At 46.8% G+C, this 9,736-nt stretch overlaps 1 long non-coding RNA gene across 1 annotated transcript; it reads left to right on the top strand.

The window, feature by feature from the left end:
• The first annotated feature begins 852 nt into the window (after positions 1-852).
• On the top strand, positions 853-2,580 carry LOC139178908 (uncharacterized). The gene is made up of 2 exons (XR_011563319.1): positions 853-1,419; positions 1,934-2,580. It is a non-coding gene; the product is annotated as an uncharacterized lncRNA (long non-coding RNA).
• The last annotated feature ends 7,156 nt before the right edge of the window (positions 2,581-9,736 follow it).

Below are 9,736 nucleotides of genomic sequence, written 5' to 3'. Positions count from 1 at the left end.
GGAAGATTCTGAGCTTTTAAGAAAAATCTGGAGGTTGGATTTTCTCAGAGAGACTCATGGGAATTGTTGAGAGACCCCAAGAAAGCAAGTTTCAACATCAAGATCCCACTCTTTATCCTTGCTGCTGCTGCTGCTGCTAAGTCGCTTCAGTCATGTCCGACTCTGTGCAACCCCATAGACGGCAGCCCACCAGGCTCCCCAGTCCCTAGGATTCTCCAGGCAAGAACACTGGGTTGCCAAGGAGTGGGTTGCCATTTCCTTCTCCAGTGCATGAAAGTGAAAAGTGAAAGTGAAGTCGCTCAGTCATGTCCGACTCTTCACGACCCATGGACTACAGCCTACCAGGCTCCTCTGCCCATGGGATTTTCCAGGCAAGAGTACTGGAGTGGGGTGCCATTGCCTTCTCCAACTCGTTATCCTTAGGATGTGGGAAATCTCTTGAAATGAGAAAGGTGTGGGAAATCCAGCTGACTCCGGGCTAGTGGTCAGTTCCCAGGATGTAGCAGGGAGCTCTGTCCCCCTCACCCCGGGGGAAGGGAAGTGTCATCAGTGGAAAGGGCAGGACAGGTCTTCCAACATCCACCTGCCTGGGGGTGTACATGGGGATTCCAGAAGAACTTGGTGCATGTGTGAAGATGCAGCGGGGACCGGCACAGGCTCTCAGGGGGCCTTAAGAAAGGGCCAAATGGCCCAAACCTGTGGAAGATACTAGCACATCAGCCCCCCTGCCCAGAGCTGGCTGCAACCAGCCACGACTCACTGGTCATCAAACCAGGAGCAGCAAAGGCCAGCCACTCTGTCTTGGAAGACAGCTAGCTGGGCTACAGAGGACCTCACTTCCAGGAGGGCACATGCTATCTGGCAGAGGAACAGAGTCAGGGATGGGAAATCTGAGAGACCCAAAGAGGCAGAGGTCAACCTAAACATCAAACAGCTCAGAGACTCTTAAATAAAAGGAGAAGTCCCCTGCTCTCCCTGCCTGCACCACCCAGCAGACAGGGGCTCACGACACAGTAAGGACCATAGAGAGGCCACCTTTCCCTTGTGTAGCAGGAGCTCCACAATTTGAGATTCGGTTCCACTGGCTTCAAGAAAAGTCAAAGTCAGCTACATGTATAAATGGAAATTTCTGAGCTTTGGGAAAAGTCGACATCCCTGATTTGAAGAGCATAACAGTTCATTCTTTAACGATGTTATTTTGTGTTGTGGTATTAGTTTTATACTGTGTTACATGTTCACGTATAACCTAGACATCTTTTACAAAATTTTCAAGTTGACAAGCACATGTGGCAGGATGTTTTGTCTCCTCCTTCTCCTGCCGTGTCTAGGTCATCCAGACACGTACCCACCCTGGGGCAGGTCAGAGGAGCGCTCCTTGGCTACCCAGGAAGAGGCAGGAATAGAACCACTGGAGACGGGGTAAGAGAGGGCCACAGGGAGAAGGGGGCACTCAGACCTGTGGGCGAGGGAGGAGAGGGAGCCTGTTCAGGATGAAGACTCTTCTCCTGAGGTGTGGAAGGGAGGCAGCCACGCAGGTGGCCATAGGAAGAAAGAGTGAAGATGTCTGTGTGTGCATGGGGAGCGGGAGAAGCCACCTGAATATTCTAGAAGCCTCTGCCTAGTCTCTGACCAAGGGGAATTATGGATTGCATGAGCCTATACTGTACATCCTACCAGATACTCTGTGTGTGTGTGTGTGGGGGGGTGGGGGTGTGGGTGTGGGTGTGTAGAGAGAGAGAAACAGTAAGACTGACTAGTCAGGTATTTCCTGGGAAAGGACATACTGTCCCTCTTCCCAACGTGAAAGGCAAGGTCACAAGTTTACACCACACAAAGAACCCCGGAAATATATTTTGTAATGTTAATCTTTTATATAATTTGGAGCAATTTCCACAGCTAAGTAATATTTAACTCTCGCTTTCTTTTCTAATAGGGAAACAAAGTGTATGCCACGAAGATACTGCCGGTGAGAAACAGAAAGTGACAATTTTCAAAGTCATTTTAGACCAGACCCATTTGCTTGTATGGATGTGTGTGTGTTTACAACAGCCATGCTCCCCCCGGCAAAGTAAAATACACTGGAAATGGGGGAGTATGGCGTAGGGTGGGGTGAAGAAGAACGTGGCAATGTTTTCAGTTCCTGAATAACAGTCCCCGACTCGCCAGTGAGACACTGGACCACAGGCAGGATGAATGTTTGGGTCTGGACAACTGACTCCGTTGGTTGATTTTTGCTACCTTGGCCCAAACAAGCATGTCCACTATCTTTCTTCTTGCTCCTGAATCTCAGCGTGATCAAGTATCAAGAGACAAGCAAGCAGCCAAATGTAGCAAAGAGAAGAGCGATCATTGCAAAGAATTCCTGTGGGGTTCACTGGGGTTTTCAGAAAGTAAGGGATGCTCATGGTTGTGAGTGGACGTCCGACTTACCTGCTGTAGGTGAAGGTGGTTCTTCCTACAGAACGCTCTCTCCAGAAAGACATCCCCTCTCTGGGACGTGAGGTGGAGTAGAAGGACTAACCATCTAAAATTGTCAGCTATGTCATTTCTTTTCAGCATTAACTCATTTCAGCCTGAAAATCTTGACAATGCAAATTTGTTCTCCAGCGGGGGAGAGAGAATGGGAGAAAGAAACAATATTCCTGCCTTTAATCTGGTGAGAATAATCAGGAAGGATGGGTGAGAGGCACCACGCGTTCTGTGCTGTGCTTTTGAAAAGAGAACAAAACACCATGTCCAGAGATAAATTGTCATCGTCTGAAGCTCCAGTTTTCTTACAAATTCTTAAGGAAATGTTGCCCCCTTCTGGACAAAAGGTACAATAGACAGCCGCCACAGCCTTGCCATCCAACCTGTTTATAAACTCATCTACCTGCGTTAGTCAGGAAGGGTTTTGCTCTGGTGTCTTTTCTGTCACTATGCCTAGACAACACTAATTCACTTTTAAAAAGTCACTATACCAGCACGAATCATATGCATAAGAGATCAGAAAGCCCATTTTACCAATTAGACAGATTCTTCAAAACAGGAATAATCAATCACGCTGACGAAGTTTACCAGATTTTTTCAATCTCACTCACAGCCTCCTTACCTTCTATAGGACTTGAGGAGAGGTGGATAGAGTCTCAATCAAGTTTTCATTTATCTCTCACTGTTTATTTTATTATTTAGTTTTAAAATTAATACTCTCTTTCAAAAATGGGTTGAAATTAGGCGTTTGGGATTAACATAGACACACTAACTATATATATAACAGATAGCCAACAAAGACCTACTGTGTAGCACAGAGAACTGTGTTCGGTATTTTATAGTAACCTATAAGAGAAAAAAATCTGAAAAAGAATAGACATATATATGTGTGGATAACTGAATCACTTTGCTTCACTCCTGAAATTAATATGACATTGTAAAGCAACTATGCTTCAATTTAACAAGACAGAAAGAAATGGGTTCGGGTTTGCTTAGCTAAATAACCTTGAATTTGATTTTTTCAATAGATTTTAGTATTTTAAAGTCATATACTTGGAGCATTAGAAAAATGAAATGCCAAAGCTGATATCCTGACCCGAGTTATAAGATGCCCATGCTTTACCTTCATAGCACGGCCCTCCCGGTAGTCACTGTTCACCAGCAAACGTGTTGTCAATACACAAGGCAATTGAATGCACATGTGTTTCTATTTGACCACCTATGTATTTGCTCCTCTAAAGAAAAATCATAATCGAAGAAGGAACCGGCAGCCTGCCCAGGACACGCCACCACCCCAAAAGCAGAAAGTCATCTTTCTGCTGTTGAAGTCTCTAATGTGAAGAAGCCTGCAAGCCCAGAAAGCTTATTTCTCAGCTGAGTGACCACAGCAGAAAGGACCCACATTCTTGTCTAAGCCCTGTAACTGCAGGCTTCTATGGTAAGGCCAATATCTGCCTTCGTGCAGAACTGCCAGAGGGGTTAGGGAAACGAGATACCATTTCTCTGAGAAACTCTGCTCATTTCTGTGAGCCCATGACTGATGGTGATTGACAACCCTGCACACCTGCAATCAAGGATGCCCCGTATTTATCCCAGGGCAACACCTGTGGGGAGACCGGCTCTCACTCCCTGAGCGCGTCCCGCAGACGGCTGGCAGAGTGTCTCCTGGTCCTCTCTTCCCTAAAGCTCCGGGAAGGCGGCCAGGAGCCCGGTCACCTCACCCCTGTGCGGCAGTCCTGTGCAAGCATGTCTCTTCTGCGCTCACCTTCTGGCCGGAGGCAACAGCAGGGTCCTCTTCGTGAAGGAGGTAAGTGCAAGGGGAGGAGAGAAGGTGAATTGCTGAGACCCCCAGGCATGCACTTCTGTTTGTCGCCTACCAGACCCTGCCTGAGATAACTACAGTAGATATCACCTGTAAGGCCAATGGTCAGGGTGTGTGTCATGACAGGCCCCCTGGGGGTGCTAAGACAGGCACAGAGAGGCCGCCCGACGCCTGCCTCGTGTAAATCTCAAATTGCTAGCTGCACTGCTGACTTTAAAAGCATTGTCTCAAAGGGCGACTTGCAGCCTTTCAGTGGCGGCAGCTCTAGCGGGGGCCTCGAGTGACTGCTCGGAAAAGCACAAAGGGAACGAACGGGGGTGGGATGGTGTTCTTAGAAATCCTGTTTTGAATTGGGAAGTTCCTGGTGCAGAAATGTCTTTGGTGCGGGTGATAATCTGGGCCTGCAGGCGCTAAATTGATTCACTGTCCTGCAGACACCCAGGGGCTGAGTATCAGGGAACAAATGCATTCATCATGGCAGGGCCCGTGTGCCAAGGCGCAATAAAGACCATGCTCGCCGCGGCGGGGAGCGTGGGGACCTCGCCGCAGACCACACGCGCCGGAGTCGCTCTCTGAAGTCTCATTACTAAGTATGTGTGTATGTAGCGGGGGGTGATGGAGGGGGTTCCATCTGACTTTCTCTGAAAACATGCATTTAGAAATAAATGTATTTACACTTCACTTTATGTTTTCAAAAAGGAGGAGGGTGGAATCTTTGGACCAGAGTCGTTACAGATTAAAAACACACACACACGCACCCGGACACAGACACGCACACACACACACATGCACGCACGCACAAAAGCTTTCAGGGAGAAACAGAAAATAATGTTTAGCAATTACGGTCCACAGCTGCTGTGGTTCCAATGTGCGCGTTCTACACAGGTGCGGCCATTATAACAATGAATAGCGCGCATTAAAGGTGCCATCCATAGGGGTAATAATACTGGGGTTGAAAAGGTATTTTCATTTGCGGCCTGATGTTAGGCAGAAAATAAAATAAGGCGTTTCACAGCCAGCCTGATGGCTCAGCTGCCACACGGGAGGCCCAAGCCTGAGATTAATCTAGGACTCTTATGTGAGCAGCTGATGGTGGGAACCTGGCAATGGGTACCTGGAGGGACCACCAGCTCGCTCCCCGATTCTTCAAAAAGCCTGCTGTTTGGGGAAACTGAGGCACCCCGCAGTTTACAATGTGAGCAGCATCAGCCGGTGTGAGATCCAGCCCTCCCTACCACCCACTAGTCTCTGGATGCTGGAAATGTTGGGGAAAATATTACAGAGACAGCGTCCCAATGGATGGAGGGGGAGAATGAACCCCGCAGGGGAGCGGGGAGGATTCTCTACCTCGGGCCTCCTCTCTCTGGCTGCTGTCTCCGTACCCCAGAAATGCCCTTCCCAGGGTGCGGCTTCCAAGGCTCGGGCAGCCTGTGTTTCTCACTTCTCCCTTTGAATGCCCAGCAGCTAATGGGTACCATATTCTCCCGAATTCACTTGCCAGAATTTCTCAAATTGCTAAACTTGTCTGCCTGGGTGGAAAAAAAAAGTCTTTAGGCAATTCCTACAGGTTGATAGCTGGAAAGCTGAGGAAGGGGTGCAGAGGACTGGGGTTGGGGGGAGGGTGGTGATGAGAGAGTGAGCTCTAGAATCGGAAAAAAAAAAAAGACCAGATCCCAGTGCCATCACATGGGAGCTCCGTGACCATGGGAACCCTATGTCAACCCCCTGAACTGCTGCAAAATGGGGGTGTTAGGATCTACCTCAGAGGACAGTAAGAAGTTCCAGTGAGACCAAGGATTTGAAGACTACACCAAGCCCAGACCAATAGTTGGTGAGTAGCTGTCATTTCTCCATGTTTATTTTCCTGAGTGGGTCTGTGGATAACTTGAGTGATTTTTTGGCAAGAAATGGAAATCTACATCAAGCAGAAAAAAAGACATTAATAGCTGTGTACATATTACTCAGTACCGTAGTCCACTTCAGAGCAAAGATGGTAGGCTGCCTGGAGGTGGTGGTTTTTCAAGTTTAAAGCTCAGTGAAGTCATTGTTTTCATCTTGTCTACTTTTAACAGGGGGTAAAAACAAACAATAAAATAGTGCATGTTGTGGGGTGAATTTAAAAACAAAATGCTCAGTTTCCATCAGATCCAGGTGGGTGCTGGCCCGGCTACCATGAGCAGGGTTGGCTTTTCCAGGGCCCGAGTGAAGAGTGGTCTGGAAGCCGCCAACCTCGTGTGGGGGAGGCCCAGGGACGTGTGGCCATGCAGACCCCACCAGGCTGAGCGCTGTCCTAGGGAACAGGAGGGGCCCTGGTTCACCAAGAAGGCAGGAACACAGCCCTTTTTAGAGGCCTTAAAAGTGAGAAGAGGATGAAAATTAATTTGAAACTTCCCAGGAAGCCTGCATAATGAAAACAAAGCTCGATTGCAGTGCTGGCTGGCGCTCTCTGGATCTGGAAGAGCTCACACAGTGGAGCTCTAAACAGATCGCTGAAGCCAGCTTGGGGAATCAGCAACAGTTACAGTGGTGGGGAGGATGGTGGAGAAGAGAGTCTTAGTCGAGCTCTCATGGACCACAGCTCCCTGAGGCTCATTCGCAGTGTGCTCATTTATTCATTCAGCACAAGTTGAGGACCACGTAGTATGAACTGGCACCATCCAAAGTCCATAGTAAGACATCAGACCCCCTGTTGATGAAGCTGCCTGAAAGCAGATGGAGATATCAACACATAATTATTAGTTTGTGAAAGTATTCAGCAGAGGAAGAAAGGGGTGCTGGGAGAACACTAAAGAGGGTGCTTAATCCAAACAGGGGGGTTAGGAGAGGCTTTTAAGAGGAGCTGATATCCAGATGGAAACTAGGCAGGGAAAGAGGGGGATGTGGATGCAGGATTCACAAAAGCCTAAGGATGAAAGTGCAAGCCATTCTGCAAACTCATAACTGAAGGTTGGACGGTGAAGGGGGAAGAAGAGGAGAGGCTGTGATGGCAGGAGCTCGTGCAGCCCTGTGTTCTGTGTGGACTAAGGAAGGCCGAGGGTGCGGGGAGACCTTTGAGCCAGAGTTGTTACAGATGAAATACGCACACAGTGGTAGCTAGACTTCAGGGTGGGAGGTCCCACCTCCCGGGATTCATACTTTGGGGTAATCGCTTGACGCACTGCCAGAATGGGTCTGTGTAATCAGTGGAATGTGACAAAGCAACAGTATGTCATTTGTGAGGTTAGATTATACAAGACATTGCAGCTTTGCTTCTCAGATCACTACCCTAGGGTAAGCCAGCTGCCACGCCTTAAAGCAATCCCACGAAGATCCCCACGTCACAACAATCTGAGGCCTTGTGAGCAAGCTTGGGAGGAAATGCTTCAGCCCTCAAACAACTGTCAGTCTCAAACAACTGTAGCCCTAATTAACGTCTTGACTGCAACCTCATGAAAAACCATGAACCAGAACCCCCTGTGAAGGGTTTTTCTGACCCTCAGAAACTGCAATACCAAATGCTTGTTGTCTGAAGCTGCTAAGTTTGGGGCTAATTTATGACAGCAACAGATGGCTAATATATCTGATAACATGGGGGAAAATATATGTACATTGCTATGTGAAAGAGCAAGTTATAAAGAAAACAAGTTTAATATCCTGATTTTTATACACTACACATTTTTTTGTTGTATTAATAATGGTGTTTCTTTTTTAAATTTTTATTGATTTACAATGTTAGTTTCTCGTGTACAACAAGGTGATTTAGATCTACATTTACTTTTTCAGATTCTTTTCCATTATGTTTTATTATAGATATTGAATATAGTTCCCTGTGCTGTACAGTAGGATCTGTTGCTCATCTATTAATAGGCAGTAGTTTGTATCTGCTAATCCCAAACTCCAAATTTATCCCTCCCCTACCTCCTTTACCCTTTGGTAATCGTAAATTTTGTCCTGTGTCTGTGAGTCTCTTTCTGCTTTGTAAATAAGTTCATTTTTATCATTTGTTTTAGATTCCACATATAAGTGACATTATATACTTGTTCTCTAAGTTTCTTTTTTATTATTATAAAAAATGAACCACAAAAGTAATCTTGTCTAAGGCTCCATGATAATGTCAATTAAGGCTCATAAGCAGCATAAAAAGCAGAGCACCAGAGACGTTTTGAAATCACAGGCTAACTCTGCAGTGTGGTTAAGCCATAGAGAAGTCCTGCCCACTTTCTGCGCAGCACCTCATCAGCAGGTGTAAGGTGGGGCGTGGGGTGGGGAACAGGAAGGAAGTCACCTGCTCACCAGGGGCCGGAGATGTTAACCAGAAGAGTAGGGTTTCTTTTTAAAAAAAGGAAAGGCCAGCCAGATCATTTCCAAGGCAGTTTTGGGGAGCTGCGGGGCAAGACACACCCAGAAAGGCTCCAGGTTATCCATAGAAGAAGGTGAGAAGGGGCTGAGTTGACGAAAGAGGAAAAACGTACCAGCTAAAGGATTCTGAAGCTGGGAGAAAGGCAGCCCTCTCCGGCTGGCCTCAGCAAGACCAACCAGAAGTCCCAGCAAGTAGAAAAACATTTTCTCATGTAAATCATCCTGGGGACACTCCTCAAGGGCGGGTCTGAAGGTGGTCCAGGGTGCCAGCCTCTGGGATGTTACTGAGAAGCTGCTTGCCTTTTGCTTGCCTAAACAAGCTTAGCCTGATTGCCTTTTCCACCATGTTGGGCATGACAGTTATCAGTGAATTGATTAAAATTACATTAAATAGTTGTTTTCTTGAAATATTAATATCTTTTCTCCTTAACATTTTTGTCATATATAAAGGAGTTTTAGAAAGTGGTATTTAAGGTCATACCAGGTTTTTTTTTTTTTTTTTTTTTCTTGGATGGGCATGGAAACAGGAGGTTCTTAATGTGTATTAGTCACAGATGTTTGAGAAACTCCCCGCAGCAATGCCTCTGAATGAAGAGGGACTGGTCTCAGGGCATTAAGGTAACAAATCGTCAAGTTTCCAGTCCAGAGTGGAACCAACTGTTCTCAGTGGACAGGAGGCTGCCACGTTGTGGGACAGGGGAGAGGAGACACTGCCGTCCCACACCCTGCCCGAGCAAAGACATGGAAAAGTGAGGCCCCATTCTGCTCTCTTCCCTGATAAAGCCCACTCACCAGTGTACCCCCAAAGTCTTTGGGGGCTTGAATGTGGTTCTCGATGATGTCCACAAGGAAGGAAAGGTGAAGGCATTAGTTAGACAAGCATTGAAGTCATGGAAATATATGCCTGGATAAGATTTTATTAAATTTCTTTCTAGTTAACTGTGATTAGAACAAAGCCACATTTATCAAATTAACTGAATCAGTGCTTGACTTCAATAAGCATTTGCCCTGAAGACCAGGCACCCAATTCAGTGTGTTTAGACTTAGAAATTTCACCTGCCTGATTCTTTCCCACTAAATAGAGCCCCGCTTGTTAGATATAAAGAT

The sequence above is a fragment of the Bos indicus genome, chromosome 23 (genome assembly GCF_029378745.1).
Source record: "Bos indicus isolate NIAB-ARS_2022 breed Sahiwal x Tharparkar chromosome 23, NIAB-ARS_B.indTharparkar_mat_pri_1.0, whole genome shotgun sequence".
Lineage (NCBI taxonomy): Eukaryota > Metazoa > Chordata > Mammalia > Artiodactyla > Bovidae > Bos > Bos indicus.
Note: the sequence above shows the minus strand (reverse complement) of the source record. Positions and strands in the feature narration are given on the sequence as shown.